Genomic DNA, 17,995 nt, shown 5'->3' on the forward strand with positions numbered 1-17,995 from the left:
TTGTTCACACATATAACAGACACATTATTGTTCTAAAATATATTTTAGAGCTACCACAAAGCAATAAATTAATAATAGGCTGCCAGAAATCATTGTATGTGTCTGGAAGGAGTTTACCCTCTCCACCTTGGAGGTATGACCATATCTAGAATTATAAAAGAAAAAAACCACACATACATATACTAAGAGATAGCCACAGCAGTGTTCATAACAGCATTGTTAATAATTGTAAAGATTATTTTAAAAATCAAGATTCTGGGGCGCCTGGGTGGCTCAGTCGGTTGGGCGTCTGACTTCAGCTCAGGTCATGATCTCGCAGTTCATGAGTTCAAGCCCCACATTGGGCTCTGTGCTGGCAGCTTAGAGCCTGTAGCCTGTTTCGGATTCTGTGTCTCCCTCTCTCTCTGACCTTCCCCCATTCATGCTTTGTCTCTCTCTGTCTCAAAAATGAATAAACGTTAAAAAAAAATTTAAAAATCAAGATTCCATCAATTGGCAACTGGATAAAAAGTTGTACATTCCTAAAGGAGAGAGGTCGTAAGGGGCAAACGAATGAACTAGAGCTACCCCTTTAACATGCATGACTCCTACAAACACACTTCGGAAAAGAAAAAAAAATGAGATTGCATGTAATATTCTTTATACAAGAATAAAATGGAAAAAGTAATGTTCCAAGATAATATTGTGATACACTTTTGGGTAAAAGTTCTTAGTTCACCTAAATGTATATTCCATAGTGGTTACTTGCCAGGGAGGTAATGGGAGGCAGTGGGAAAGGGAATATACAAAGAACATATTTTTGTAGTGGGACATTGTTATTCTTAAGTTCTAGAACTTGTTATATAGTTAGTTTTCCTGACGACCTGGAATCTTCTGCTCCCATAACATTCCCCTTAGGATCAATTCACACCACTTGGCCATGTTAAAGTGAAGTCATTGGGGTATAACCTCCTGTGTGTTTCTCAAGGGAACAGCAGAGTGTCATTGTGTCCACTTTCACGCTAACCAACATTCTGAGAGACTGAAAAGTTGGATGATACAGTGCTTGAAAAGTCGTTTCCATTCCCAAAACCTCTGCTACTTGTCCTCAGTGTCTCCATTCCCCCAAATCCTAGAAAAATCCTTCCCTGCTTATTCCAAAGCACTTCCATTAGAAGCTCTCTTCTCTACCAGTTGGTAAAAATAAACCTTCCTTTCCTTCAGATTTCCTTGTCTAAAACGACTCTTTTTAATTTTTATCATTTTTTAATGTTTGTTTATTTTTGAGAGAAAGAGAGAGAGAGACAGAGACAGAGTGCGAGAGGGCGAGGGGCAGAGAGAGGGGGAGACACAGAATCTGAAACAGGCTCCAGGCTCTGAGCTGTCAGCACAGAGCCTGATGTAGGGCTCAAACTTAACAACTGTGAGATCATGACCTGAGCTGAAGTTGGACGCTCAACCAACTGAAGCACCCCAGTCACCCTTGAAACAACAATCTATGCATCGTTTTTTTTGTATCTTAATTATTTCATAGCAAATAAATAGAATTTTTTAGCTAAAACAGTCAGTTAGGGGCACCTGGGTGGCTCAGTCCAGTTGGTGTCAGTCTGTTGATTTTGGCTCAGGTCATGATCTCACAGTTCATGAGTCTGAGCCCCACTTGGGGCTCTGTGCGGAAAGTGCAGAGCCTGCTTGGGATTCTCTTTATGTCCCCCTCTTTCTCTCTGCCCCTTCCCCACCTGTCTCAATAAAAGGATAAACATTTTAATTAATTAATTAACAAAAGAATCAGTTAGTAGTTCCTTCAGGTGCAATTCCTTGTGGAGGGTGTTAATCAAGGATAGATCATGATTTCTTGCTCCTTGCTTGCCTTCACCTTTCCCAAAAGTTCCTCCTCTCCTCTCCTCCAGGCAGCCATCTTGGTTTCTCTCCCTCCCACAGCAAACCATCACTACCTTCTCCAACTTTGATTCTAGGCCGCAGAAAGCTTTCCATCTATGACTCTGATACGGAGGCTGCAGGTGTTCTCCCTGAGGCTTGGACTTGGGTAGATGCTCTAGTGGCTACAAATTCCTATTGCTTTCCTAGGGGGACAGGCTTCTCTTCCCATTTTCTTGTTCACCCCCCACCAGATGTTTTGTGTGGTGTAGTAGCAGTGGCAGAGTGTTGCAGAAGAGACAGCCTGGGGCCAGTTTCTGGAGCCTGGCAATGTGGGTGTGGGGAAGATACTTAATCCTTGCTAACCCAAGTGTCTGCTGCAGACATGTGACTGATGGTACCAGTATGCAAGTGAGAACATGCATTAATGCCCATACAGTGTTCACTTTGTCACTAGATTTAGTTCTGAAAACATCTCCTACAGGGCTTTTTCCTGCATTTTATTGTTGACTTCTTTCAGCACTGGATGAAACATATTGAAGTGTGAAATGGTCAATTATAAGTGGATTAAAAAAATCGCTTAGATAAAATATTGTTAAACTGTGTGGCTGCCTTCTTTATCTCAAGGCAGGGCGTATAGGAATGCAATGATTTGGCACTTTGGGAAGATGATTTTATGAACAAATTCACAGTTGCCAAGACCAAAAGACCTCATAAGTCAATTTCATGCTGAGTTGTTTAAAACCATTTTCACATCAAACATTTCATAACTTTCCTACTTTGCAAATACCTTGCAAAGTTTGAATTTCTGTGAGGTAGACCTTGCATGATTTATTTCTTCTTTAATCCCTTTGGGGAATTAATTTAACCTGTGGAAATACTCTCAAACATTCACACTGATGAAAATAGATTCAGGAAGGGATATCAATAATATAATTTTAAATGTCTTTCAATAAATAACCCTAAAACTTGAAATATATATCACACTTTGAGGCATATCCTGTGTTTGCCGAAATATCATTTATGAAATCTATGATTCCTGCATTGACCGAGGGCTTCACTAAGTATCTTGTTTGAGATTCTCTAGCCAATGGAAGTATTAAGAAGTGCCTTTTTCATGTTATATTAGAAATAGTTCTGGAGTATTTCATTCCTTTTAGGTCATAGCAGATCTGAATTTATGACAGTGTGAGCTGGTATTTCCTGGGATATCTGCTCTGCTATTAGAATTTTGTTTGGGGTTAGCTTTACCCGAGATTGAGAAGCAAATGAACTTTCTTTTCATAAATCTACTATTCATTCTTCAAGTATTAATCTGTCAACCTTAACATATCCTCAGTTAGTAATCTTTGTGAAGTTTTGGGGAGTTTAGTGACCAGCAGATCTAAGAGTGTAAAAACTCAATGCAAACCATAGCTATCATCTCTTTGATGTTTCAACAGAGATTTGTGAGCAAGCAGCAGTGGCAAAGAGAATTACCTTCCCCATGTGTTGGCCAGTACGCCTAACCTCCAAAGTCCTGGTTCTATTACCATGGCTGGCAGAGACACAGTGAAGACTATTGTAGTTCACAGATGGACATGAGAACCAGAGGGTGGAAGAGACGGTGGGGGGGGGAGGAGGAGTACAGAAATAGAGGACACAGAAGCAGAGACAAAGACAGAAAATGACCAGATAGAGAGACAGAAAGAGAGAAAGAGAGAGGACACACAATCAGAACTGGAACTGTCTGTGAGATAAGCAGAAAAGATATTAGCCATTAATTATGCTCATGGCCCTTAGCACATTGTCTATCACCTAGAATTTTCTCGAAGTGAAGCCTAGAGCACGATAAGAAGAACCCTACTGATCCTTTTTCTTAGCTGTCAAGGAAGGTGATGATTGTTTACATACTAAGATGTTGAGTAATCTCAGTACTCTGCGTTTAAATATGGTGATTTCAAGTACACTAACAAACTTGCGCTGAAATGTCTGAAATATTGGAAAGAAAATAATTTTTTTTTTGAAAAATACATTCACTTCGATTGAAAATAAAATCCAGTTCTGGATGTTTTATCATTTAGTCACCTGTGATCATTTCTGATTTTCAACCGGCAGCCAGGGTATTCTACTTCCATTAACTTGTCACCAAGAGAATGACTTCTGCAAATATTGTGGCAAACTGTGTGTATTTGCATGTTTGCTGTGATTTTGCACATGGGCAAATAGGGTTTGGAAAAGAGAAAAAGAACATTTTGTCATTTTTTTCCCTCTATCGTTTGTTTGCATAGGAAAAAAAAAAGGAAATGTGTAAGACTGACCTCCCTGAAAGTCTGAAATTGTCTCCCTGGAAATTACCTTTGCATTTTAAATAGTTGCTTATGCCTTGGTGACTTAACCTTTCTTCAGCTCAGAAAAAAAAATGTTGAAATGTAAAAAAACTAGAGCTTGGTTTATGAAATTCAGAAAATTTTACTTAAAAACAGTATTTTAGAGTTAACTCAATAATTTGAAAAAGTAAAGAAAACCTTGAATTGAGGTCTGACTTTCCTTTTTGTTCTGTTTTCAGAAATATGTCTACCATTTGTCATTCTTTGTTTATAAGCAAATTCGGTATCTTTAATAAACTACAAATTTGTCCAACCACAAAGTTAACTTTGCACTGATTAAGATCATTCTGGTGTCACACGTGTATGGAAATTTTAAAATTGAAGAATTATACTGTCAAACTCCATAGGGCTTCTAGATCAACTGAAAGGTGATATGTTTTCAGATAGCTAATTGGGTCAATTTGGATAATGTACATCTCTATATCAAGTAATTTGGCCGAGGGATTAGAAACGTCAATGAATATGCAGTTCTGGATCTATGGGTAGAATTAATAAACCCATATACTATGGAATAAAGTGTTGGAAGGAAGGTTTTAGCAAAGAAAAATGTATTGCTGCTATCAAGATAAGGTACATAGATACTACATTGCAGATACAGCAAATATTGTAACAAAGGCATTGCTGCAAATCTTTTTCCTGGCTTATCCATTTATTCTTGCTAAAATCAGCAATATATATATTATATATTTATATATTTAATAAATATACATGTATTTATCTATTATTTATATTATATATTTATATATTTAATAAATATATGTATATTTATTATATATATATGTATACATTTATCACATTTCTTTGTTTGCTGTGACATGAGGGTGAGAAATGCTTGCCAGAAATATCACAGCAACAACTTCACCTGTGTCTCTCCCACTTTGATCCAACCTGTCTCCATTTGCCCTAGGAGGAACACGATTCTGAAATACAGTACCAAATACATAAGCAGTCGATGGAAAACCAGCACTGCTGAAGAGGAACCAAAATGAATGAATGGCAAATCTTCTTTTGACATTTCTATCACCTTTCTGCCTTTGTTAATTTTCCTCTTCCTCAGCGTGAGATGATACATAGGAATGTCAACAACTTGCCATGTATTTCCATCTCCAAAGATGTGCCTTTCATCAATCTGCTGCTTACAATCCAACTGACTTGAGATCTACATCCCAAGAAATGGACAATTTATCATAAAAATGAAGAAGGGAAATAATTCAAAGACTTCAGGTCCAGTGATTAAGGACAGTGCTCATTTAAATGTCTTCAAATGGTTTCTGTTGACCAAAAACTAATGTTCTAACAGTTTTAATTTTGAAGACAAGCTTTGGAATAAAGTGACAATCCATTGACAAAACATAGCTGAGTATCTTGAGCAAAAATTTAAACTTTGGTTTTATAAAAGAAAGGTCAAGGAAGTAGTTAAATTAGGCAATTATTTTTTACTGATTAATTGGTTATTAACTCTTTCTTTTTCAATTCTTGGGTACCCTACCCTCTGAATCTGCAAAACTTTTCTACTTTTTATGTCCTTTCTTATGACAAATAGCATGTGACCTCTAATTCTATGGCCTGGCTCCCAGCTGGATGATAGATGAATAGGTTTCTATCCATATGAATAATGTCGAGAGAGAACAAGATTCCAGAGAAAGTTGGTGAAATCGAATGAAAGTGGTAGATCAGAGATAAATGAGGTAAAGAATGGGAAAACAGTAGAAATAATCAATAAGCCCAAGGCTGATTCTTTGTAAAGAATAATAAAACTGACAAACTCCCAGCATGTCCGATCTCAAGCATAAGTGAGCAGACGCAGTTAAGGAATTCTTTGAACAAATGGGATCAAAACACAGACAACATTTGAAGCACATTTACTCCAGTAAGTTTTACAATCCCATCAAACTGTTTACTTTTCTAACAGCACAAGTGACCAATATTGACTCCACTCATAGAGTGACCAACTGTGTGGATGGCATGACACTGAGGAAGTTCCAAGAGTGTGGAAGCATCAGTATTAAAAGTGGGAACATTGAAGAGGAAACCAAAGATGAGCTGCTCACCCCAACTCCCAAGGAACAGGAAAATTGTATGCATCGCTATCTGGTTAAATAAATGAATAGTCTAGAAAACTCACACACTTCACCAAGTGTATCAGGTCTGAGAGTATTTTATAACTGAATTTACCAGACCTTCAGAGAAGAGTTACTATTAATTTGATAGAACCGTTTTAAGAAAACAGGAAAATTAGGGAATTCTGTTTAACTCCTTTTTTAAAAATGTTTGTTTGTTTGTTTGTTTGTTTGTTTGTTTAGAGAGGGAGAGCACACGTGTGCACAAACTGGAGAGAGGCAAAGCGAGGGAGAGAGAGAGAGAATCCCAAGCAGACTCTGTGCTGTCAGCACAGAGCCTGATGTGGAGCTTGATCTCACAAACTTCGAGATCCTGAGTAGAAATCAAGAGTCGGACGCTGAACCAACTGAGCCACCCAGGTACTCCTGTTTAACTTATTTTTCAAATACCTAGCGGAATATGTATAACAAACCTGGAAAATGAGAGTATAAGCAATCATCAATTAAATCAATTTCACTGTGAACATAAACACAAAATTCCTAATGATGTATGAGCTTCCTGAAGCCATAATGTATATGAAATATAACCATATAAGAAGAATTCCAAATATGCAAAACTTACATCAGACATTGTATCAATATTACCTACAATGCTAATAGATTAAATGAAAGAAATAAGTGAAAGAAAAAAATAAGAAAATGATGAAATAATTCAGCTCTTAATCAGATCAGCCAATATTTAACAGTCTGACAACAGCAAGCCTTGACCAATGTGGGAAATAGCTACTCTTCTATCTTCTCATAGATAAGTTGTAACACTCCTCAGACACAATTTTACGATACCTTCCTTTGACTCAGGAGTTCCATTTCCACACACCCAAGGAGATATGCTTATGAATGTTCAAAGTCTAAGTCTTTATAATTGCAAAATTTGATAACAAAGGATGGATAAAATGTGATGTACTGCTTGTAAGATGCCATGTGATAACTAATATGAGTGTACTATCTGAGCGCAGTTCAACAAGAATAAATCTCAGAAACAACTTTTTCCTGAAATGACAAAAAAATATTACTAAGTGATTGAAACTACAGGACAATATTGATGTTAAGGGTAAAAGTAGGCACACCAGTCCTAAGATTTCATGGAGCTATTTGTATGCACACTTCGTAGAAAGGCATGGTCAAAAAGCATCCGTACTAATTAGGGTCAGGATATTGATTACCATTAAGGAGATTATGAGGGTTGGGCAGGTATGGGTCAAACGGACTTTAACTCAATTTTCAATGCTTTATGTCTTAGATAAAGTCTGATGCAAATAAGACAAAATGTACCATTACATTTTAATTCTGGGTGTTAGATCACTCCAGAATGATGGGCATTGCCTTATTCTATGAATTTTCTGTTTATCAGAAGTCATTCATAACAAAAACTATTTTAAAAAGTTTAAAATCTACATAATAACTCACATGCATCTTTGAAATGAAATAAATTATATAAAACCACCATTGAATGTATTATACTTAAAGGTTTCAGGAAATAATTCCCTAATGACTGCCAAACTCTTAGATTTCTCCTGACCTCCATAAAAAAAAATTATCCAACTGCTGCATGATCACCTAAGCCCTAATAACCCCACAAATAATTTTCTTCCCCAAAGAACACTATCATTTTTCACTCCTCCTGATTGGATGTTTCTTCCTCAGTACTTTCAACTCCTCCTTATTCTTTTCCACCCCAGACACCCAGATGTTCCTGAAATACTCTATGTTCTTTGTATGAAATATCTCCAGAACCTCTCACACCTATCAGTTTCTTTCCATCTCCACTGCCAATAAATGACTCAAGGCCTAAACATTTTGTATGTGAATATTTAATATATATATATATATAATGTCTAATATGTGATATATATTCCAATTGATGGTCTTTTAAAGGTAAAGTAACATTATAATAATATAATAATTATAAAATAACACGTATTCATTATAGAGTTCCAAAATTAAGAATATAAGAAGATGCAAAGAAAAAAGTAAACACCCAAATCCTCAAAATACTCCTTGGAGAAAGAGTTTAAGCCTCTATTTGACATAATTATTAATATATTTATCTGTCCCTCTCAGTGTGTGTGTGTGTGTGTACACAGAGAGAGAGGGCTATCTATTTATCATCTATCTATCTATCTATCTATCATCTATCATCAATTTTGCATACCTATCAATATCATCTATCTACCCATCTTATCTATGAATATTTTCCAAAATAAAGCTGCACTATTACAACACTATTTTAGTAATCTATGAATACTTTTTACTCGCTTTTAACAAAAACCATGATCTGTAGCAAAAATCAAGGAGTTGCTAAATTTCAGGGAAAAATTTCTTTCAGCATTTGGTTTGTTCCCAACAACTGTTTTGTGCCACTGTTAATGAGAGAATTATGAAAATCATTGAGAATATGGATGCATTATGTGTTTTAGCTACAATTTTATTTGTTTGTTGGTTGGTTGGTTGAAGAGAGAGGGACTGGAGAGTGTTATGCTAAGAGAAAAAAGTCATACAGAGAAAGACAGATACCGTATGTTTTCACTCTTATGTGGATCCTGAGAAACTTAACAGAAGACCAGGGGGGAGGAAAGGGGGGGAGTTAGAGAGAAGGGAGGAGGCAAACCATAAGAGACTGTTAGATACTGAGAACAAACTGGGTTGATGGGGGGTGGGGGAGAGGGGAAAGTGGGTGATGGGCATTGAGGAGGGCACCTGTTGGGAGGAGCACTGGGTGTTGTAAGGAAACCAATTTGACAATAAATTTCATATTAAAAGAGAGAGAGAGAGAGTGACGGAGGGAGAAGGTGAGAATCTGAAGGGGTTCCACCAGGGCAGAACTGGAACCCGACATGGAGTTTGATCCCACAACCCTGGGATTATCACCAGAGCCAAAGTCAGATGCTTAACCAACTGAGCCATCCAGTCTCCCCGATTGTTTCACTACAACTTTAAACAACATCTATTCCTTCCTGTTTGCCCATTCTTCCATCCCTCACTGAGCCACCCAGGCGCCCCTGTGTCATTGCTGTTGGATAGCATTTCATTAGTTAGAAACTTTTCCCTCTTTGAGTTTGTGCCTATCTATATTGTGTTTTCCAGATTATATTTTTTAGAATGCTGGTAATTTGTCTCTTCTTACACTGAAGCATTTAATTTATATGAACAGTCTCTCTAGGCCCCTTTGTTACTGTTAATCTTTGAACGGGAGAGGTCTTTGTTAAATTCTGTGCCTAGGAGTGGGCCGGGGGTAGCCTGAGGCAGGCTGCAGCTCTGAATCAAATCCCTCACCCCCACCTCACCCCTGCCAGAATAGCACTCATTAAATTTGTTATATACTTTGACTTCTGGGCCATACTTTCTAAAGTTTGACCTTCTAGGAGGTTCCTAGCGAAACCCCTTAAGTATGGCAATTTCTGCTGTATTCTCTCTTTACTAAACCTTTTTAGACTGTAGGGGAAGAGAACCTATGGTGGATAGGTCTGAAGCTGGCTTCAGGCTCTGAGCCGTCAGCACAGAGAGGATGGGTTTGTTATCTTATTTTACTCACTGATGGATACCCAACACTTAACACGATAGATACAGTAGGTCCTCAGTAAAATTTTATTGAATGACTATTTAGAGAAAAAAGGTCAAGCAGTGGTAAGTGCCATGCAGATCATTTGAATGGGATGATATGATACTGAATTGGACAGTGCTTGTATATTGTCATTAGTGGACATCTTTTTCATGAGCTAATGTATTGATTGAGATCTCATGACAAGACTCTCAAAGCATTTATTATTTTAAAGTGAATTTCCCTTAAGATTTTAAGGAAAAATCATGTTTTATAGATAGCCATGCATCCCACTTATAAAAGTCTGCCTTTTACACATTTTACTACTACAGAAAATAAAAATAAGCAATATTGTTTTCAAGCCCTTAAATATAAGAGGACTTTAAATATTTACATTTAGAGAAACTTAAGGAATTTAAGGAACAAGGAAATAGAGCTTTCCTATGTACTACTCAAGGAAGAACTAATGTTGGCAGGATTTGATGTTTTTCTTCCCTTCAACGACTTTTTAAAAACTCTTTAATGTAGATGTTTTTACTGCCTATATTTCTATAATTTAACTACATGTTTCTAACTAAGAGCTGCCTTACCCACATTTGTAATTTCTTTGTTCTTGTCCATAACATTTCTATCGCAAATGCTCATTCTGGAAATTTGTGTCCTGCTTACCATTGAGAGTTCCTTCATATGCAGAGGTCTGATTTTGCATCTAAACTTTTCTGTCAATTGAGAAGTCAAAGGTTGACTTGTCTAGGTAGAATTATAACAAGCATCACACTTATTGTAAAACTAATCTCTTTGGAGGCACATGAGACGACATCATGGCTATGAAAGAGACAAGACCATCTGCTTTATTCGCTGAATTGATGTAACAACCCCAGAAATGTTCTATGGACTCAGTCCTGAATTCCACCAACACCATTATCTTGTTTCTGTTTGGCACAGACACCTTTATGGTTGACATTTAGATAGCATTCTCAAAAACTAGATGTAAGTGTCAAATAATTATTTAAAACTATCGTGGATTTAGTTTCCATAAGTGTTCCTAAATCTTTATTTCAAATTTGCCATATGTGTGTAATGTTAAAACCCCAGTGACCTAATAGATAAGGCGTGTATATCAAATGTTAATATCCAATGTACAAATAGTGCCTCTTTTTTACTTTTTTTCTCTCTGTAAACCTACCTGTTTTGAGCTTTGAGAAGTTTTCTCTCCAGGGGTGCCTGGGTGGCTCAGTCAGTTAAGTGTCCGACTCTTGATTTCAGCTCAGGACATGATCTCATGGTTGATGAGATCGAGTCCTGCATCAGGGTCTGTGTTGACAATGCAGAGCCTGCTTTGGATTCTCTCTCTCTCTCCTCTCTCTTTGCCCCTGCCCCATTGGCACTCTCTCTCTTTCAAAATAAATAAATAAACACTTGCAATGGTCTTATTTCCTATAAAAACTCTTCTTTTCCCGGTTGGCTCATTTTTGTGATTTTTATCACCCTTATTTATTTATCATCCAACTCAATCATCTCCGAACTTCCTCCATGAGAGAAGTTGAAACAAAGCAATAAGTTTGGATGCATAAGTAGTTAATTGACATTTGTACAGCTCTGTAATGGTGCAAACATTTTAAGGTGTATTTCAGTCTTGTTTCACTTAACCCTGTGAAGTCTCTGGATAGATAGTGTTATCTCAGTTTGCAGATGACAAGATGGTGGGTCAGACTGTTTAAATGACATAATGTTCTATAGTTATTAGAAGGGTGGAATTAGAACACAAGCCCAAACACTGTATCACAACAACACGTCTCTTCATATTTCTTTCTTACCAACTAATCATGCATCAGAAAACTATATTGTTGCATAATGCTAGAAAATAGATGCTCCTTTGAGTTTATGTACTTCACCCCCTTGAAGTGGTGGTTAGATACATAGAGAAAACACATGGAAATAGTTTCCGGGTAGAAGGTTCTTTGCAATCAGCTAATCCAAACATACCACTTCGCAGATAAAAATACACACACACACACACACACACACACACACACCCACATCAACCACTCTGATGATTCAGAAGAGTATATATTTTTAAATGACACAATTTGGCAAAGGCCACACAGTTTTTTTTTCCCAAAGAAGAGAGATAATTAATATTCATTGAAAGAACAAAGGAGGGAAGATATTCCTTAGGACTCTAAGATGTTTCTGAAGTACATTTAACACTTAGAGAAGAGTCTGGGTTGACAAAGCCACAGCAGGTCCCTTTAAGTGGCTTACCAATCAGGAAGTGTATTTTTATTTTTATTTATTTATTTATTTGTTTATTTATTTTTTAGGAAGTGTATTTTTAAAGTGGAGTCAGCTTATCACTGAAATGTCAACAGGGGTCTGGTGGCCACATCTAGTTTTACAGGTAAGAACCAATCCTACAGTTTTGTCTCAAACACCTCTGGAGCTTGAAACATGTTCATCTGGATGAATGGCCTGAGAAAGACTTAACTTTTATTAGTGAAAGTGACCAGGACAGGCTTACCCTGATGTGACCTCACAGTGCCAACTCCTCATAAACTTTCTAATCTTAATGCCGTGAGCTTTCCACTGCTACTGAAATTATCTTTTTGTTTTAATTATTAAATTGACTTCAAGACTTGAAGACCAAGTTCATATACACAGATATGTGCTTAGAGATATTTATCTCCAAATGATATGATAATGAGTGTTTACAAACCATTCATTATAAATTCTGGAGCCACAAAGAACAGTGGAGAAAAAGCTTTCAGTGGGCAGTTGTAGTTAGTTTATCATGAACATTCTGGCTTAGGTGTGCAACTTGAGAGCAGGTTAGGGTAAACTGAGCAAGATCTAGAAGGCTCTGGGCAACTAGACACATTTGGTGCCAGAAATGAGAAAAGGGATATGGTCACAAGGAAAAGATCTTGAAGCAATAGGTGACATCCTGTTTCATCTAGCTCAGCTATGACTTTATGTATATTTTTGACCCTGGTAAATATGTGCTATGTAAAATTATATAAGTTAAAAATGTGTGTTTTTCATTATTTGTGAGTAATGCAGAAAGTCAATGACCATAGTCATTTGTAATTTTCCTGAGTTGAGATTTAAATCCAAGTGGTTAGGCATGGGACTGAGACATGAAGAGTCACTTAAGAGAAATCCAGGCAGCTGTCACATTCTCATGTCAGGGAGGTCACTATTTCCCTTAATCATCTTGTCAGCAGTAATTCTTCTGAAATGGTATTTAGACAGTAGCCAAGATTTAAAAGGAAGGATTCTTAGTTGGAACAAAGAAGCTCGAGATCTGTTAAAAAGAGGATGTGCTTTTTTTTTAATCTTATTTTTCCTTCCCTGTCCTGATGTTCATCTATTGAGTTTCTCAAATGCCACATATGAGTGAAATCATATGATATCTGTCTTTCTCTGCCTTATTCCGCTTAGCATAATACCTTCCAGTTCCATCCATGTTGTTGCAAATGGAAAGATTTCATTTTTTCATTGTCAAGGGAGGCAAATCATAAGAGACTCTTTAATACAGACAACAAACTGAGGGTTGTTGGAGGGGGTGGGGTGTAGAGATGGGCTAAATGCGTGATGAGTATTAAGGAGGGCACTTTTCGGGATGACCACTGAGGGTCATATGTAAGAAAAGAATCACTAGGTTGTATTCCTGAAGCCAAGACTACACTGTATATTAGGTAACTTGAATATATAGAAGAAGAAGGAGGAGGAGCAGGAGGAGGAGGAGGAGGAGGAGGAAGAAGAAAGAAGGAAAAGGAAAGGAAAGAAAAAAAGAAAAGAAAAGAGAATGTGCACTGGTGATTCAGATCTATTTTGTGAATTAAACCAAGGTAGGCTCTACCCAAAGCATTATGATCGAGGCAGTTTGCCAAAAGTCAAGTACCATGTTTACTTTTGGTATTAAGCTGTGGGCAGAAACATAGAAACTCTGACAGATTTGTAACTGCCTGCAAATGAGAGATCTGGAGAAAGTCTTTGGAAATATTCTGGGACAAAAGTCTGAACTTTTTCTATTCTTACAACAAACTGTACGAGGTAGGATTTTGTTTTCTCAGTAAATCCATTTGTTTTTGTTTTTTTTTAATTTAACATTCATTTATTTTTGAGAGACAGAGAGATACAGTGTGAGCAGGGGAAGGGCAGAGAGAGGGACACACAGAATCCAAAGCAGGCTCCAGGCTCCGCCAAGCTGTCAGCACAGAGCCCGATGCAGAGCCTGAACCCACAAACTGTGAGATCATGACCTGAGCCAAAGTCGGACGCCCAACCGACTGAGCCACCCAGGCTTCCCTTAGTAAATCCATTTGTAAGGATGAATGCAAATATGAAGGTAGACAAGAACTATTGTTTTATCTTGAGCTGGAATGGAAATATCTTGAGCTGGAATGGAAATAGATTTGATGGATGGGGCACTGCTTCTGAAAATCAGAAGCTCATTCTACGTTTCTCCACCAAGCTGGCAAGCATACTCCAAAGACTGTTCTCAATGCAAAATTCCATCCTGAGGGAGGAAAGTAATGCCATGCAGAAGGGGATGACACATTATGAATTGCAATCCACAGAAGTCACCGCAGTCCTAATTATTCCCTCTACTAATTTCACAGAAAGTAAGCTGAGCAATTCTCTATGTAGAAGCTTCAATCCAGTCATGATTAAATCATACGAATTGGGAAAAGTAAATCAAATCCTTTTTCACTCAGGGCATAACCATCCTCAGATAAAAGGCAAATCACCCACTAAATTAATAGTAAGATTAGTTATGCCCAATGCAAAACCCGAAAGTATTTGCAAATATGACACCTTCTAAATATGAAATTCAAGGCTAAGCAATTCCTGAGAGGTGTGGGTTTTCTCCTTTGCAGTTTTAATTAACACAATTTCTTGTTATTCTCTGCCTTACAAAAAGAAAAAAAGGTTACTTTACAAGCTCTCCTACCATAATTCTCTCAACATGTGAAAAGTTTTACTTGATACCAGTAACTGTTTAAAGAATTTGCTTTATTTTTAGGGGCGCCTGGGTGGCTCAGTCGGTTAAGTGTCCGACTTTGACTCGGGTCATGATCTCACATCTCACAAGTTCGAGCCCCAAGTCAGGCTCTGTGCTGCCAGCTCAGAGCCTGGAGCCTGCTTCGGATTCTGTGTCTCCCTCTCCCTCTGTCCCTTCCCTGCTTGCATTCTGTCTGTCTCTCTCAAAAATAAACATTAAAACAAATTTTTTAAAAAAGAATCTGTTTTACTTTTAAAAACTTATTTACTCTTTTGGCCACTGAGACTCTTACTCATTGAAATTCAATCACTGGTATTTAATTTCTTCTTCTCTCTGGAAGCATACTTGGAAAGAGCTTACATAAAATTAATTTTTAGGGATGATTACCACCAGAATTCAATATGCTGTTTTAACTTAGAATATAAAATAATGATTAGTAAAGGAAATGCAACATGGTTTTCTCCATTATCTCTTTCGTCTTAAACATTTATGTCTGTGTTCATTTAAATGTATAGTTTTGTTAGAAAAACTCATCTTTCCCTTGTCTACACCCTGCAATTGCGTATAATTAATAAATAATGGGGTGGGATTTCTCTTTATTTTTTTAACTTAAAACAGTAACTGAAATGTGTGTAATTAAGTAGCTTCTTGTACACTGTAACCCAATACCACTTAATCTAGGGATGTTTCCTCAATGGGAGATAATGATTTCTTAATTTTTAAACAGATGTTCTTGAAATCCCTTAACATGTCAATTTTTAGAAATAAGAATATTAAAGGGTGCCTGGGTGGCTCAGTCACTTAAGCTGACTCTTTCTGACTCTTGGTTTCGGCTCAGGTCATGATTTCATGGTTTCGTGAGTTTGAGTTCTGCCTTGAGCTCTGTGCTGGCAGTGTGGAGCCTGCTTGGGATCCTGTCTCTCCCTCCCTCTCTCTCTCTGCTCCTCTCCCACTCTGTCTCTGCCTCTCTCAAAATAAATAAATAAACTTTTAAAAAGGGGGAAAAAGAATGTTAAAAAGTAATAGTCCTAAGTACTTTTTATCACATGGTTGAATCCCTATGATGTTCAAATGCTTTCTACAATTTCGCCAAGTCTGAGGGTTCTGATTCCAATATTGCCTAAGAATTAAAAGCACAGGCTGGAATTCTGTCTACCCCATGCATGCTAACTGGCAAGCTACTTTCCTCACCTTTCCTTAAGGCCACACCTGCAGCCTCCCCAAAGGCCCTGATGTTTCTACCAGCACATGCTTCACGGTCTGTTCTGTGCTCATTCTGTCTTTATCACCCTGTCCAAAGTTTATCCAGCTTTCACTGTTGCCCAGTTTCAAAGCAATCCCAACATTTCATGATGTTGTAATGGCAGCCCCCAGTTTCTGGGTTCTAAACTCTGTATTAGTTATCTATCATTGCATAACAAATTACCCACCAAATTTAGTAGCTGAGAACAATAAACATTTATGGTCTCATAGATTCTGTGAGTCATGAATTGGGGAATGATTCAGCTGGAGGTTCCAGATTGGAGTTTCTCATGAGATTGTAGCCAAGTCTGGCTAGGGCTGCGATCATCTGACAGTTGGATTGGGACTGGAAGGTCTTCTTCTATGCTCACATGGCTGTGAGCCAGGGTCCCCAGATTCTCACCATGTACACCTTTCCAAGGGGCAGCTAGAATGGCCCCACAGCATAGCTTCTGGCTTTCTGCAAAGAAAGTAATCCAACAGAGAGAGAGAGCCCAAAGAAGAATCTGTAAACTTCTATGATCTACACTTGGGATTTCACATCAACACTTCTCATATTTTATTTATGAGAAATGAATCACTAAGTACAGATCATACTCAAGAGGACAGGAATTAAGGTCTACTTCTTTGAAGGAATAAGAATCAAAGAATTTGTAAAAATGTCTGAAAGCACTAGAGAAGGATTAAATAATTGGTATGAACTTTAAGATAATTTGGCATATGTATGAAAACATAAAATGTACTTTCTTTTGACCCTCTATTCTACTTCTAAATAGTTTCACATGGAGATCTTGAAAAAAGTGGAATATATATATATATATTTTTTTTCATAATAGACTATCATGTAAAAATATGAAGATCAGCATTTTAAGTATAATCTTATTTAAATATGTGTATGGAGTATGTGCATGTACAGAAATATTTCTGGACGAATGTTTGCAAACACATTTACATTTTTGAACTTTAAGATATAAAAGCAGGATTTCAGGTATTTTTTTTTACTTACACATTTATTTTTTGACTTTTAATGAGTAAGAGTTAACAATTATGGTCAGAAGATAAAGCCAGTTTTCTTTATTATTAAAAAAACATGAGGACAGCTGGGTGGCTCAGTCAGTTGAGCATCTGACTCTTGATTTTGGCTCAGGTGATGATCTCATGATTCATGGCTTTGAGCCCCATGTTGGGCTCTTTGCTGAGCATGGAGTCTGCTTGGGACTCTTTCTCTCTCTCCCTCTGCCCCTGTCCCCTGCTCATGCCCTCTCTCTCTCTCTCTCTCTCTCTCTCTCTCTCTCTAAAATAAATAAATAAATAAATAAATAAAGTAAGTAAGTAAGTACAATATGGAATCAAAATGGCAAAAATTTGTATGTCTACAATGAAAAGTTTTATGTGTGTCAGTTAAACAACGGAAATATAAAGTAGTGAATTGTTATAAAGAATTAATATTTCTGGGGCGCCTGGGTGGCACAGTCGGTTAAGCGTCCGACTTCAGCCAGGTCACGATCTCGCGGTCCATGAGTTCGAGCCCCGCATCAGGCTCTGGGCTGATGGCTCGGAGCCTGGAGCCTGTTTCCGATTCTGTGTCTCCCTCTCTCTCTGCCCCTCGCCCGCTCATGCTCTGTCTCTCTCTGTCCCAAAAATAAATAAACGTTGAAAAAAATAAATAAATAAAAAGAATTAATATTTCTAATTAATAAGTAAAATTAATTAGGAAAATCAAAACTTTAGACCTCAAAATAAATACAAATAGACAAGTAAAAATATTTAATTTTTTAATGTTTATTTATTTTTGAGAGTGAGAGAGAGCATGAGCAGGGCAGAGGCAGAGAGAGAGGGAAACACAGATTCCAGAGCAGGC

At 37.4% G+C, this 17,995-nt stretch overlaps 1 protein-coding gene across 3 annotated transcripts in view; it reads left to right on the forward strand.

Moving 5' to 3' along the window:
- LOC128312561 (uncharacterized) overlaps positions 1–13,441 on the forward strand; it is a 276,328-nt gene extending 262,887 nt beyond the window's left edge. Inside the window, exons 5-6 of one of the 3 annotated variants that reach the window (XR_008292001.1) lie at positions 5,134–6,706; positions 12,209–13,441. The gene's annotated coding sequence lies outside the window, so the exon portion shown is untranslated. The remainder of the gene's footprint in view (positions 1–5,133; positions 6,707–12,208) is intronic. The other 2 variants (XR_008292002.1, XR_008292003.1) reach the window with 2 other exon arrangements.
- The last annotated feature ends 4,554 nt before the right edge of the window (positions 13,442–17,995 follow it).

The sequence above is a fragment of the Acinonyx jubatus genome, chromosome D2 (assembly GCF_027475565.1).
Source record: "Acinonyx jubatus isolate Ajub_Pintada_27869175 chromosome D2, VMU_Ajub_asm_v1.0, whole genome shotgun sequence".
Lineage (NCBI taxonomy): Eukaryota > Metazoa > Chordata > Mammalia > Carnivora > Felidae > Acinonyx > Acinonyx jubatus.